The following is a 14681-nucleotide window of genomic DNA, read 5'->3' as shown; positions in this document are numbered from 1 at the left end:
CACAATGCCTATTGTGCATCTCTGAAATTTTGTTCCATTAAAAAAATGAAGTGCCTCTATAATACTAGCTTGAAAAAATACTAAGTGTAAAAAGCATGTTGCAGAATGGTATGTATATTATGATCCCAGTTTGCAGACATAATAATAAAGACCTCAATATTTAAGAAATGGCCACAGTAAATTGGGCATGAGGTTAAACAACAGTAGCAAGATCAGAGGCTGTCAGTTTTTGAACATCCGCTCTCACAGTCAGCCACCCTACAGTATGGGTTCTCTCATTAACCTCACTCAAAACGGAAAGGAACCAAGGTTCAGAGAAGTCAAGTCATGTGTTCAAGTTCACAAAACTAGTACATGGTGGAGTTAGGGTGTAAGCCCTGGTCTGCTGGACTCCAGAGCTTGACTTTTAATCTGGCTTCCATTTGCCTCTGTAGAACCTTATTCTGCTTGGCCATGCTATAGGTGACGTTAATGTTTGTGTTACAATAGTGTGCTGGCTTTTATTTCTTAGTTTGAGGACCAGAGTTCCATTGCAGTTGTGTTGTAACTAGGTTTTCATCAGGCTGAGGAAGCTAGATGAGAACCCAGGAGCCTGGGCCCTGGACCAGACCCTGCCTCCAACCGCACGTCTACTGTTGGACTGGTTCCTCTTGTTAAGTGCAGCCTCTGCCTTCTCCTTCCGACGTGTCGGTGCATTTGTCATTCCTTGCTCAAGGCTGGCCTTCTCAGTCCCCCTGGCCTGCAGTAGTATCAGCAGCTACCGCCACACCTGAAACACTCTGAATGGCAGGCTCTGCTCTGAATACCTCTTGTGCATTATCTCTTTTAAGCCTCACCCTGACCCCATGAAGTAGATACTAGTAGCATCCCCCTTTGGCAGATGGGGAAACTGAGGTATGGCAGGGTTAAGTAATTTGTTCAAGATTACACAGCTGGTGTGATGGAACTAGGAGTCTGCACAGGCCATTCCACTCCAGAGCTGGACCGCTCACTGCCACAAGTCCACCCCTGCAATGTCAACCGCATATAGGCAGAGGCCATGGCTGCCTGGTCCACTGAGTTCTCAATACCTCAGTGCTTAGTATATAGTATTTATGGAATGAATGAATGAATGGCTTCTATCTAATCTGTACGGGATCTAACAAACCATCCATACACATTGGAAGTTAATGCTATTCATGCTGCTGACAGAGTTTATTCAGTTTTCCCTTAGTTATTGTTAATGACCCAAAAGAAAGGCTTTACTACACACAAGTAGTAGTTTGTTTACCCTGCCCCCACCAGGTTTTTGTTCATATTTAGCTGATGTTCCATCATGTCTTTTATTATATTTGGATGCCCTCTTGGATGAAAAGGACTATTTGTTTGAACAGGTGCTAGAGAAAGATCATTTGTTTCTTTCCCACCCAGATCTACATCCATAATTTGCTCCTCTATCCCCTTGGTTGTATTGTGTTTATTCCCCAATAAGTGGCTCTGCCATGAATACCTTCAAAGAGCCATCACCTGTGGGTCCCCTCCACTTACCCTCTCTCTGGAATTTACCTCCTTCTCCTTGACACCGTTTATGGGAGGGGGTGATAAATTCACAGCCTCACGAACAGCAGCTCCATGGACCCAATTCGTGCACGCTGAATGCCACGGGGTCCTGTTCACTGCTGGCAGCTTTTTTTGGGTTGTTCATTTCCCCTGCATGGCAGAAATAGCTTTTTCAGACATCTCTTGGGATGTGGACTATTTTGCATTTGTGAGCCACCTTTATGGAAAGGGCCTCCAGGTGTAAAGTGTCCTGTGAACAGTCAGTTGGAGGTGTGGCGAAGCCTCATTCATTGGAAAGGAGAAACACATGGCCAGTAAGTGTAACACCGTGAATGTCCTTGTGACACAGGTGTTCATGCAGGACTCCAGGGTGGCTAAAATAATTTGAGAAAAATACGGAATTATTCTGACTCAAAGGATTGTTCTGTTTTGACTTTATAGGGGAATAAAAAGGAAAAAAGGAAGTGCAATTGCATGTAGCTGGCTAAGAGAAGAGGCAAGGAAGGGAGTGTTCAGTCTGAAGACTGGAGAGCCTCGCCCTTCCCGAGCAGGGGCAGGGAACTCACCCAGATCCCATCACCAGCTGCCGTGTCTCAAGCCTGACCGATGGGGAAGCAAGCCGAGAGAAGTTTCTCAACTATAATTTGTGCCCCTTTTCTGTGCCAGGCACACTTTACTATTTAATTCTTACAAGATTGCTCTGAGAAACTTACTGTGGACTTGTTTTGTAGTTGGGGAAACTGACGCTCAGGGAAATTACATGACCTGCCCAAAGTCACACTGCCGGGTGACTGAGTCACTGTTCATATTGCTGGTGACCAGATGCCAAAGCCAGGCTTCCCTGAAACAATGTGCTGACCATGAAGGCAAACAAATCAGGGAGCATGACATAAGGACCTGTTACATTTCCTTGGTCTATTAAATGTCACTTTTTTAATTATTCCAAGGATTCTCCTGGCTGAGTCCTCGTGGTGTCTAATAGTAAAACCCCTTTCAAACAAGGAACGGTGCCATTCTCTCATAGGAAACTGAATTCTCCACGACAGACACTCTTGCAGGGGTAGATGCCCCAGAAGATAGTTGACAGTGGACACTGTACAACAAAACTTCCCTCTGGGGAGGAAGAAAGGCAGCAGGAGGAACTGGCCTGGCACCTGAGTCATCCTGGGAGCTCAAGCACAGAAAGTCCTGAGGAGGCCCTGGTGTTTGTTTCCACCACTCCCCTCCCACCCGGCAGAATTAGTTTCCCCCACAGGCTCCCTTATGCTCTGGACATTCCTTTCACTAGCCAAATATTTGTTGAGTGTTTCCACATGCTGGCACATAGCTAAGATTAGGTTCTAGTGCATATAATACGAACATGTGGTAGCTTAAAAAAGACAGAAGTTAATTTTTCTCTCATGTAAAAGTCTACATGTTGGCCATGCAATCGAAATCTGGTGACTGCCTGGTGTCCTCAGGGACTCAGGCTCCTGTCTTTCTGCTCTTCCTTCCCAGCTTTTGAGTTCTTCCTCAACGTCCAAGATGGTGGCTCGAGCCCTTCAAAGGATGGAGGAAGGAGGGAAAGCAGGACAGAAAGGGGTCCCCTTCCCAAATGAATCAGCTCCTTTAAACAGCCTGCCAAGAAATCCCAAGTAGTGCTTCCCCCAGCTGCCCATTTGCTGGAATTTACTTTCATAGTCACATTTGGCTACAGGAGTGACCGAAAAGTACAGTTGTATCTGGGGAATTGTTGGGCAGAAATACACACAGTTGAAAATGAGGATTTCCTAATGGGAGAATGAATATTGTAATAGATGAGGAGTCAGTATCCTGTGGCCTACAGGCCAAGTCTGACCCACTGCCTGGTTTTATAAATAAAATTTTATTGGAACACAGAACACTCATTTGTTTACATATTTTCTATGACTATTTTTGCACTACAGCAGCAGAGTTAAATAGTTGTGATAAGATATGGCCTGCAAAGCCTGCATATATACTATATGACACTTTACAGAAAAAGTTTGCTGACTCCTGGAACAGACAAACAGCAGATAGTAATGTGTGTGTACAAGAGGCCACAGCCAGGCACCAGGCTCTGCACAAGGGTGCAGACATGCGTGTTCTGTCCTCAGGCAGCTCCAGTCCAGTGGATGAAACAGCCAAGGAAACTACTAATCACGGCACGGTGTGACGGGTGGCACGGTGGCATTCTCTCCCAGGTCCTAAAGGACAGAGGCAGACCATCTAAAATGGACTGTGAGATGGAGGTCAGGCAGGCTTTCTAAATGAGCTTAGAGGGTGATAAGCTAGAAAAGAGAGAATGGAACAAGAGCAAAGCATGTGCAAAGATCGAGAGACTGAAGTGCCCATTGTCAAGCAATCTTCCCCCTGTATGTCATGGTTCCCCATGACTCTTGTTTCCCCCAGAGATGGTGCATCTTTGTTTCCTGATGCCCAGCTCTGGGTGAGGCATCAGTGTACACCGTGCCTGCAACCTGCAGGGGCCTCCAAATGCTCATCAATTAACTGCTTACATTAGCATCACCTGTGATCCTATTACACCAATTCCTGGGGGCCCTGGCCCACTGAGCCAGAATTTAGAGTGAATGAGGGTGGGGTGGAGGAACACCAAGTTCCAGTTTCAAGTTTGGCAATCACTAGATAAAAGCAAGATCTTTGGACTTAAATCCCAACCCCACCACTTCCCTCCTACCTTGCATAAGCCTACTTTGCAAATATTTTTGTCCATAACAACAGGGATGGCATTAACAGCTAGTACAGGGTTTCTCAGTCTTGGTGCTCTTGACATTTTGTACTGGACAGTTCTTTGTTGTGGGAAACTGTCCTATGCATTGCAGGGAGTTTAGCCACACCCATGACCTCTACCTACTAGATGCCAGTAGCAGCCCTCCAGGTTGTGACAACCAAAACTGTCTCCGGACATTGCCACATGTCCCCTAGAGGGGACCAAATCACCCCTGTTTGAGAATGAGTTGCTGGTGGCAAGGATTAAATGAAAGAGCGTATGTATTTCACGTGTAAGCCCTTGGTAAGTGTGATAGCTATTGTCATTACCAGCATTAGGGTTTAGAAAATATTAGTTGAAAGAACAAACACATGTCGTGGAAGAACAACAAAAATCTCACGGGGTCTATTTCTGGTGTTAGGCTGGCAAACACAGGAAAGGACTTCTTAGCCATCGTGAACAAAATTTTCTGGTAAATGCACCTGTTGTGAAGTGCATTATGTTAGGAATGTCAGCTGAGAGGCATTTTCAAGTGAACTGTCAGTGACATCTGTTGTTTTGCGGCCTATTTCTATGTCACCTGATTTAGTTTTGAGCAATATGCCCACCTCCATTTTCAGCAATGTGCTTTCCAGGAGGCTGACCTCTATGCCCATCCCAGAGGTAAATTATGGGAGGAAGGCCTGAGTCAACCGGGGAAGTCCATTCTCCTGGGCATAGTGCTTATTTAGTCCAGGAGGAGGAACAGAACTCAAGCCAAGGCCCAATCAGAAAACCCTGGAGGTTTGCTTGGGCAACTCTGAAGATGGGGTTCCCCTCTTCAAGGGGATCTCCTTGGTTTGGAGCCAGGGCCTGATGCTAGACTTGGGGGTTGAACCAGTGCCACCCAGAGCTCAGAACTGCTACCTGGTGGGGAGGGGACATGGCTGCCAGGAGGCAAGCTCCCTGCTCACTTTAAAACAAGAAAATGATATTAACTATCAGCTAAAAGGGCCCCTTGTAGCAACACCTATCAGTGTCTTCCACTGGACATCAGCGCTCCTTCTTCTGGATTTCAGGGTTTGCTTGGTGATGTCTGAGCAACTGTATCACTGCTGTTAGAGCTGCTTCTCTAACATCTATTTTCCTTACTAGACAATTTGGGTAGAGACCAAACCCAGCATCTTTTCTTTTCCTCAATACAGCCTCATACTCAGTGTAAGTCACTCTCCAGTTTTTTGTTTTTTTTTGTTTTTTTGTTTTTGTCATATATTTTGGCCTTATTTTACTTGAGAGTTCTGTGAAGAATATGTCAGTAGGCACTAAGGGGCTCTCTTCTTAATCAGAGACATGGCTGATGGTTAGGTCAGTAATGAAAGCCTCTCATTTGTAAGAAAAAATTGCTTGATTAGCAACACAGCTAGCCTATGTGCAATAATCTGCTCATGAACTTCAGTTCAGATATGCTAAGTCAGGACTTGACATGAGGGAGAAGTGTATTAACTAAGTATACTGATCACTTTCACTAAACAGAAGTATTTTATTTTGTTGTTGTTTCTATTGTTTTTAATCTAATTAAATTTGTTCCCCACAAAGCAGGGACAAAGAGTTTCCAGCCCAGCTTTCCCAAAGAGTCTAGAATCTCTGAATGGTAGTCCATGACTGAAATTCGAATCTCTCCTTCAAACTTTCTGCTGTGTGACCCTGGACAGGTTACTTAACCTGCCTAAACCTCAGGTGCCTCATCTGCAGCCTGGGGATAACAGTATTGCCCACTTTATGGAGTTACTTTGAAAAATAGTGAAATGACATGTATAATAGTTCTTAGCATTGACCTAACTCCTGGGCAATTTTCAGTAACCAGCTGTTAATGTGACATTTCCTTTTATCACTGGGTGTCTAAGTTTGGGCAATTCAGACAAATCTTCCAAGGCACCAGTTTCTTCATTTGTGAAACCAGGACAAATGTCCCTCCTTTACAAGGCTGCTGTGAAGAACACACAGTAGGTGATGACTAAATGGTAGTTTCGATCTGTTTCCATCCAAGGCCATCCTAACTCAGAATAGTAGGGATAGTGGCCTTTATTCCTCCCAACCCTCCCATCATTTGAGGCATTTGAGAATCTAAAGGTTTGTTTTGCAAGTAGGAATCTAGGGCAAATAAACCCTGTCTAGGCTTAGAGCGCCATTCCTGTTGAGATCTGATAGGCACAGACCAAGCAAACCAGCCTTTGTGGTTCCCATTTCAACCACTGTTGACCACACAGGCCTTTCAGACAAACCTGCTGACAGTTAGGTGGAACCTACAGTTAGACAAGAAGAGGGGCATGTGTGGGGACAGCTGCAAAATGTCCTGACTTATGTCTGTGAAACACAATGCCAGCCAAGGCAGGGAAACCCCGCTGCATTTTATAAGTTACTGAGTTTTCCCCTTTGGGTGCTTCCAGTTACCTTAGAGGGTTTGTTTGTCATAGGTCACAGGCCACCTTTTAAGATAGCAGTTGTCATATCTGGAAGCTACCAGCCTGAAAAAGATTTACAGCCTGAAATACCCCTTGGTTTCCCGATCATGGTTTATGTGTTAGGGTGTGTTTGGGAGATGAGAAGGGACTTCTACTCTGTCTCGTATCCCAACCCCTAGCCCAGTGCCAGGCACAGAGCCCTGGCATGGTGGTCTGATGAGGGAGGCAGGGAGGAGGAAGTCACTAACTGATAGGTCCAGGCACAAACAGCAAATTCTGACCAGTGGTGTTTGTAGCTTATTGAAAACTGAGAAATTTTCAGGCTGGCCAGAGGCTTGTTTTGACAATGACCTGTACTTAACAGCAAGACCAAGGGGCAACATGTTAGGGCTAGTTGGTCCTAACTTTCAGTTAGCAGAATGGGTGATGTCAGCACTGGCTGAGTGACCCTATCCCTGTGAGTCTGTGTGTGGTTGGTGAGTGTCCAGGGCCAGCCAGTTCAGTGACAGGAGCACAAAGCCACTCCTGCTGAGCCTCTCTGTAAGATCATTGCATTCAGGATGGTGATTGTGACATTAGTCTCTGGCCTCCTGTCACCTCATGCAGAAGAACTGTCTGCTGCAGCACAGTAGAACACAGGGTCAAAGAAGTTTCAATCTGGAAGGGGCCAGTGTTTATCCACTGGTCCTGCTGACCATGAGCATCAGAATTAGTTGGGATACTGATTCATTTTACACATGAGGAAAAGTGAAGCCCAGAGAAGTTGAGTGACTCCTCAAAGCCACACAGCTAGTTTGCAACAGAAAATGATTAAGTACACTGTGGTAACATTAGAGCTGTATTCTGTTTATTATGTTGTACTAAAGTGTTTTAATATCTATCATCCCATTTGGTCTTCTCAACCAGTCTCCACATGAGAAAAGTATTTATTTTCATGTTAGAAGGAAATGCCGTTTATATTTTTGTGTCAATAGCCAGACAGAACCTTCTCAAGAAAGGTACCATTAGCCTATATCGCACCTTTGTGCAAATTAGTAGAAGACACCCTTTCTTGCAGGTGGATGTGGGCCTGACCTTCAGCCTGGACTTCAGCCCCTACTCTTGTTCTTGGTTGAATGGCCTCGGGCAGTTTTCAACCTGCACAACTGTGCATGGCAGCCCTGCTCTCAAGAATGAGGGACCTGTCTTGCACTTTGGTTTGTACTCCCCATACTCCCCAGTATCTAGATAGGCTTTTAAGTGTTAAAGAAAGGTGACTGAACTGCTCAAGGCTACCTGGCTGATCAGCAGCAGGACCTCTGATTCTAGGCATGGCCTCAGGCTACTTCACTCAGGAGAGAGCAAACTTTAGCCTAGAATGCTGTCCATATTCTATCTGTTGGGGGGTTGGCCAGTGTATTTTAGTTCTCCAGAAATAAAACACCTAGGGGTAACTTCTGAAAACCAATTTTCAAAGTGAAGGTTGGATTTGAAGTCTCCTGCCTTACGCCACTCCTGCCTCTACCTCTTTGACAGGTATAAACACCTGAAAAAGGGGCCTGGGCAGCATGCCTGGTCCATAAGCATGGTGGTGATGCTTGGCCTAGGATTAAATGTGCAATTCTCAGCCTTTTTATTACACTGCTCAATGCTATCACACAGAGGCAGCCTGTTTCTTTTCAGGCTGCCCCTGAAGGGAATCTTCCCTTGCCTGGGGATGGAACATTCTCCACATTCTTGAATCTAACAGCAGCAGCCAGGCTGTTCTCAGGCTCAGGGCTTTACTGGGTCATCTTATTTCATCTCTTGTCACCCTGCAAAGTAGGTGTTCGTATCCCCATTTTGCAGATGAGGAGTTAAGTAAAGGAGTTAAGTAAAGTGTTCAAAGGCACAAGGCTAGTAAGTGGTGGAGCAGGACTCAAACTCCTGCCCCAGCATGTCTGACCACCAAACCTGTTTGCTGATTCTCGAGCTTCACTGCTTATAGCTTGACTAAGTGCTGGACACAGAGGCCTGGGGATGACCCTGTCTTCTTTGGGCAAGTGTTTGCTTGGCTGCCTTTACTGAGTGCTTGCTGTGTGCCCAAGGCCATGCTAAGCAGCTCTCTTGGCATTACCTGACTTTTAATCCTCAAAGCAAACCTATGAGTTTTCTTTTTTTGTGAGAAGGTTGAATCACTCACTCAAGAAGAAAGTGGGATTCCAACTTTAGGCCTACATGACTCTAAAGATTGTCATCACCCAGAAGGCCAGTATTTCTCGGAGTGTGGTCCATGCTCTGCCCTCTCCTAAATCTGGTGGTAGGTGTAGACATGCAGATTCCTGGGCACACGCTAGACCTATTGAATCCGAATCTCTGGCAGGGGGACTGGGAACTCTGCTTAACTGCCAAGTATCACGGGTGTTTCTTGTGAACAGTAACATTTTAAACTCATTTCCATGCCTAGGTGCTGGTAACAGGGGCATGTTCACTTTTGGAAATTCATGGAGTTGTACATTTCTGGTTTACCATTTTTCTCTGTGTTACAGCTTAATAAAAAGTTTACTTAAGAAATCCCCTCCCATTTAGGACACAGTCTCTTCACCATGAGCCCTGGGCTTCCTGTGCTAGTCTATCTCACATAAATTTCCAGTATTAATTCACCCAGGCCCCACTGGGAGCTGGGCCTGAAAAATCAGGCTATGAGAATGTCCTGGAATCACCTCTTTCCTGCCTAAGGCTATCATGCAAAGGTTACCTGCAGTTCTCATTTTCTTTTCTCCAGATAGTTCCTCTAAAATAGATCACCCAAGTGTCTCAGTCTGGAAACTTCCATCATGTCCTGTCAACCCTGAAACCCAAATCAGTACAGAACGGTCCCCTGGGGCCTCCTGATGGCTAATCATCCAGGTTTCCACCACCAGGTCATGGCGGTGGTCCCGGAGACTTCCCTTTCTGGGCTGATTCTGACTGTGAATCACTCTCCGACTAACACTGTCATCTGTTCTTTCCCCCTTAGCACTCGGGGAGGGTACTTCTCTTCTGCTACCTTTTCTTCTTCTAGAACCTCAGGAGAACCCACATCAGAAATATTTTTACTCTTCAAGCTCCATTAATTGATGCATTTAGTCTTTCCTTACTCAACTATGTACAGACATTTATTAAGCACCCATACATACCAGGAACTCTGCCAGGGATAAGAATTTAGAAAATAAATAGGATATAAGTGCAAAGTGTTTTTTCAAGTCACTTTTGCCAATACTCCTGGAGCTGTTTGTTTTAATAATAATAATGCTGTGGTTGAGGAGGATGCTGAGGGGGCAGGGGGTGGCATTTTTTAAGCCCTTTCTCCATGTCAGCCTTGTGACAATTGTCTTAGGTATATTACGTAATTCCCTCAACCACCCCAGGAGGCAGGCATTATTATTATCTTCATTTTACAGATGAGGAAATATAGGCCCAGAGAGGCTGAGTAACTTTTTCAAGGTCACAAAGTTGATAAAGGCTGAATCCTAGAGCTGATCTGAAGTCTAACCCCAGAGACAGGCCTCTTCAATATTCTCCTTGTCCTCAAAAACATCAGAGGAGAAGTAACAGAAGTGGACAAAAATGGACTGGGAGAGAGAAGTGGAAAGAGAGGTGAGGAACAAGAGCCTGGCGAGAACACAGTTGTACTTTGGTTGGCTCCAGACTGAATCCCAAGTGTCCTTTAGCTGTAGAAGTGTGGTGTGGACCTAGCTGTCCTGTCTCCTAAAGGGGAGAATTTTTCCCAAAACACAGAACCATAAAATCTCAGGGTTGGGAGAGATGATGTTGTGGTATAATCCACACCTCACTAGATGCTGAATCCCTTTACAGTCTTGTCACTAAGTTCTCATCCAGTCTGCTGGGAATGCCTCCAAGGATGGGGGCCTCACTACCTTATGAGATAGCTTATTCCATTTATTACAAACCGATCTAATGGGTACCCTGGTTTTGGCTGCCCAGCATCCTTTCCTCCTTGTTCTGGTGACAGCATCCCGGTTGCCTTTGGGCAACTACCTACCCCATTTCAAGGGATTCTTCTAGGGGCTTCAGTCAATGAGGGAGGGTGTATATGACCCCAAATAAGGCAATTAGACCATCTCTCACAGGAATCTGACTGTGGCACCAAAGAATGCAAGGACAAAAAGCTGATAGAACCCAGTTACAGCAAAGCGGGATCATCCGTGAGAGCCCCAAGCAGCTTTGGGACTACTGACTTCCTTAGTCTTCCCTGCAATTCTGTGAGCGAGTGTATCTTCCCATTAAATCCTTTTCTGCTCATTCTGCTTATTAGTCAGAGTTGGATTTTGAATCCACTTTTGTTTTCTTTCTGTTGTATTGCAGTATCAAATTAGTTTTGTCATAAATGTAATTCATGCCCATGGTTTAAAAACATTTTCAATAGTACACAAGGGTAGTTTCAAATCACATGTCCCCTGATCCCAATCCCTGGAGGTACCCTCTGTTGCAGTTTACAGTGTTCCCTCCAGAAACCTCTATTTCTATTTAATAACAGCTCTGTTTGACAATTCTTCCTTAAACTGAGTTGAAATTTGTCAACCTGTGGCTTCCGTTCATCTGCACAAGGTCTGAGTTTTGACAGCCTCCCAAGTAGTTAACAATTCTCATTCCACATGCCCTAAGTCTCCTCTTCTAGAACGAGACACTCTAGTCTCTTTAATCATTATCCAGGGGGCACAGTCAGGAGGCCCCTCACCATTCTGATTCCTTTCCTCTGAATACTTGCTGGTTTCCTGAATCTTTCCAGAATTGGGGCTCCCAGAATTGAATGCAGTCTTCCTCAGCGATCCAATTGAGCAGAGCAGAACTCCTACAGCTGCCCTCAGCCTGCTTGCTTTCCTGTTAAATGCAGCCTGAGATTCCCTGAGTAACTCCTGCCAGCAGCTTATTACCCCATTGACCTTACTGTCCACCAAAACACATATATACAGGCTAAATCATATCTCTTGGTTCTGAATTTCTACTGTTTGTTTTTTTGAACCCAAGTACTGAACCAACACATATCATGTTAAATTCTCTCTAGCGTATAGATGCATGCTCAAATTTTAGGCGCTTACTCAACTGACTATTACTGATAAGGTCCCTGTCCCCAAGAGAGTCTATCCTGAGTGCACCATCCTGCTTTGTGTAAGCTGAACTTCTGTGCACTGAAAGACAGCACCAGCATCAAGATGAGTATCAAAAACCTTAGGTTTTTGTGTACCACATGGTACCAATTCTACTTTTAGGATGTTCCCTGGAACATTGTTCAAAAACTGACCCCACACTGCAAAGAGCCCAAATACCCCACAAATAGGAACTTGGTTAAATAAATGAAAGAACAATCATGTCATGATTATTATGAATCATGCAGAGAGGAATAATTAATGACCCAAGAAGCCATTATGCTATATTGTTAAGTTTAAAGGAAGATTATAAAACACCTGGGGTAATACAATCCCACTCTTCTCTGTATCTGAATGTATAGAACAAAGACTGGAAGGATGTACACAAAATTAACTGAGGTTATCTCTGGGTAAGGGGATTCTGACTGATTTTTATTTTCTACTTTTTGTCTTATACGTATTTTCAGGTATGTTTCTATTACAAACACTACTTCTGTTAAAAATTTTTTTTAAAGTAAAGAAGAAACATGGCATTGACATGTAGCAGAATTTCTAGAGTACAAAACTGAAAAAAAAAAGTTAAGGTTAAAAATCACTGTGTTATCTGGAAGTTCTATTGTTCTTTGATTTGTATATCCATACCTGAGTCAAGTCCATTTAGGTATCAGATAAATCACAAAATATGACATGTCCTGGACCTCTTGGGTCCTTCAGAAATAGCGGAGGGGGTAGGTTCTCATTCCATGAGCCAAGGGCTGTCTACTTTACAGCTCCCAAACCCAAGTGCCTTCAGGGTCATCCAAGTTCCATTAAGTGAGTGAAGTAGGCAGAGGGTAAGAACTGTGGTGAATTAGACAGCACATGCTACTCAGCCTCTGCCAATATTGCCAGGTGGGAAAGCAGACCCCCATCTTGCCAGGTCTTCCAATTTTTCTAAAACAGCCAAAAACCAAGATTTTTTTAAAATGTGAAGTTTTCTGATTTTTAAATGTTGGGAACCAATTCAATTTTTAAGAGTACAGTGGAGGCCAAACACCTACAGTATGTGGTGGGCCGTATTGCATTCTTAATCGGCCACTTGTGACCTCTGGTCCATGCCTGGTGTGAAGCATTGAAGAGAGACGGTAGGAGAAGAGACAGAGCTGAGAAACGCCGTTGAGGTGGTGAGCAAGCAGCAGAATCCAGACTGACAATTAGGGGACCGTCCTGGAAGAAGGAAAGCTGAAGGAGGGAGTTGCAAGAAATCCTTGAGTTACACAGAACTGTTAAACAGAGTTGTTTCGAGTTCCTCTGAATTGTGTTGTAACTTCCCAGAAGTAGAAGGAGGCTACCACCAAGAAAGGCTTCAGATTTCCCCTTTTTGATGGCTCTGAACACAGTGCCTTCGTTGAATATGTATATTCAAGTTTTAATCATTAAGTCATTCTAAAGCACTATACGAGGTAGTTTTTTGGAAAAATGACTCACACAGCAATCATTTTCTTTGTATGCTGCACGTTTAACTTTGCTCTAACCTGCAGTCTTGTTGTATATGCAATTGCCAATATGCATTTCATGACCCTGTAGAAAGGTGGGAGTCAGTTGTCAGTGGGCATAGGCTCTGCCCTCAGCTCTTTCAAGCTGTGTGACCTGGCAAAGGCAGTTCATCTTCGTGGACCTCCCAGAGTGTCTCTCATTTGTAAAATGAGTGCATCCTGAAGATTCTCTCAGGAATGAGCAGAGGAAGATCTCCTCAAGCCCAAGGCTTCGTTACTCTCAGGGCTCCAGATAAGCCTGTGCTGTGCCCAGGGGGACAGCTGTGGCTGTCATCATTTAAGGCCCCTGCAGTAGTGAATGTTCTGGATTGGGTAATGGCTTTCACAAGCTCTGACAAAGGAGAACGCAGGGCAAAGGTGGTTTTTCCCCCACAGCTTAGTTTTCTTTACAGGGATTAGAGATGAGACTTGTCAAATGTTCCTCAGAAACACCCCCCTCAAATACTGTCTCTTCATCTCTATCGCCTCAGCCTGTGCCTTTTGCTGGTCTCCTGCCCTTTAGTTCTTCATCTTTCAGCAGAGTTGCCATCCTAAAAAACATTGCACATCCCATCTTCTGATGAAAAGCCAGTGCACTGACCAGTGCCCGCAGGATCAAGTCAAACTCCTTGACCTGACGTTCACACAAGGTGGCCTCATTGTCTGTTTTCTCCCTTCAGCCTCTTGACCCCCATAGACCCTGTGCTCCAGCCAAAGGGAACTTCTCGTCACTGTGTAGGCGCACCGTAGCCTTTCATGACAACATGCATTTTCAAATGCTGCTGCCTCTGTGGGGTTGTTGATGCTCATCTGGGTAATCCCCTACTCATCTTTCTAAGTACTGGGGATTAACCATACACAAAAGAGAGTTCTTGTCTGCACATAGCCTGCATTGGGCCTGACATAAAATAGTAGAAGATACTCAATACGTTATTTTGATGGATGAATGAATGGATAATAGGTAGATGAGTCCTTGAAGAAGTGAATGAAACAATGAGTGAATGAATGAATGGATCCGTACATAGATGGTTGGAATGATGGGTGAAAGAGCTGATGGACGGATAAAGAAGTGAATGGATGAATAAATGAATAGATATACAAATGTAAGCGATTAACTCATAGAATTTTAACAAGGCCAGATTCAGTGGTCAGAAAAGAAAACAGAAATGAAAAATGAGAGACAAATTAAAGCCAAAGGCTTCTAGCTGCCACTCCCTTTTACTTCCTTGCAGCCACTAAGCAAGGGCTGGTATTGTCCCCTATTCTTTATGGTGCCAACCTCAACTTCCCTTTTACTATTGGTGCCTTTGCCCTTGGCAGTCCTGAGGAGGGGCCAACCCTTTGCCTGGGC

The sequence above is a fragment of the Manis javanica genome, chromosome 2 (genome assembly GCF_040802235.1).
Source record: "Manis javanica isolate MJ-LG chromosome 2, MJ_LKY, whole genome shotgun sequence".
NCBI lineage: Eukaryota > Metazoa > Chordata > Mammalia > Pholidota > Manidae > Manis > Manis javanica.
The sequence above is the reverse complement of the archived record's forward strand: the minus strand, read 5'-3'. Positions refer to the sequence as shown.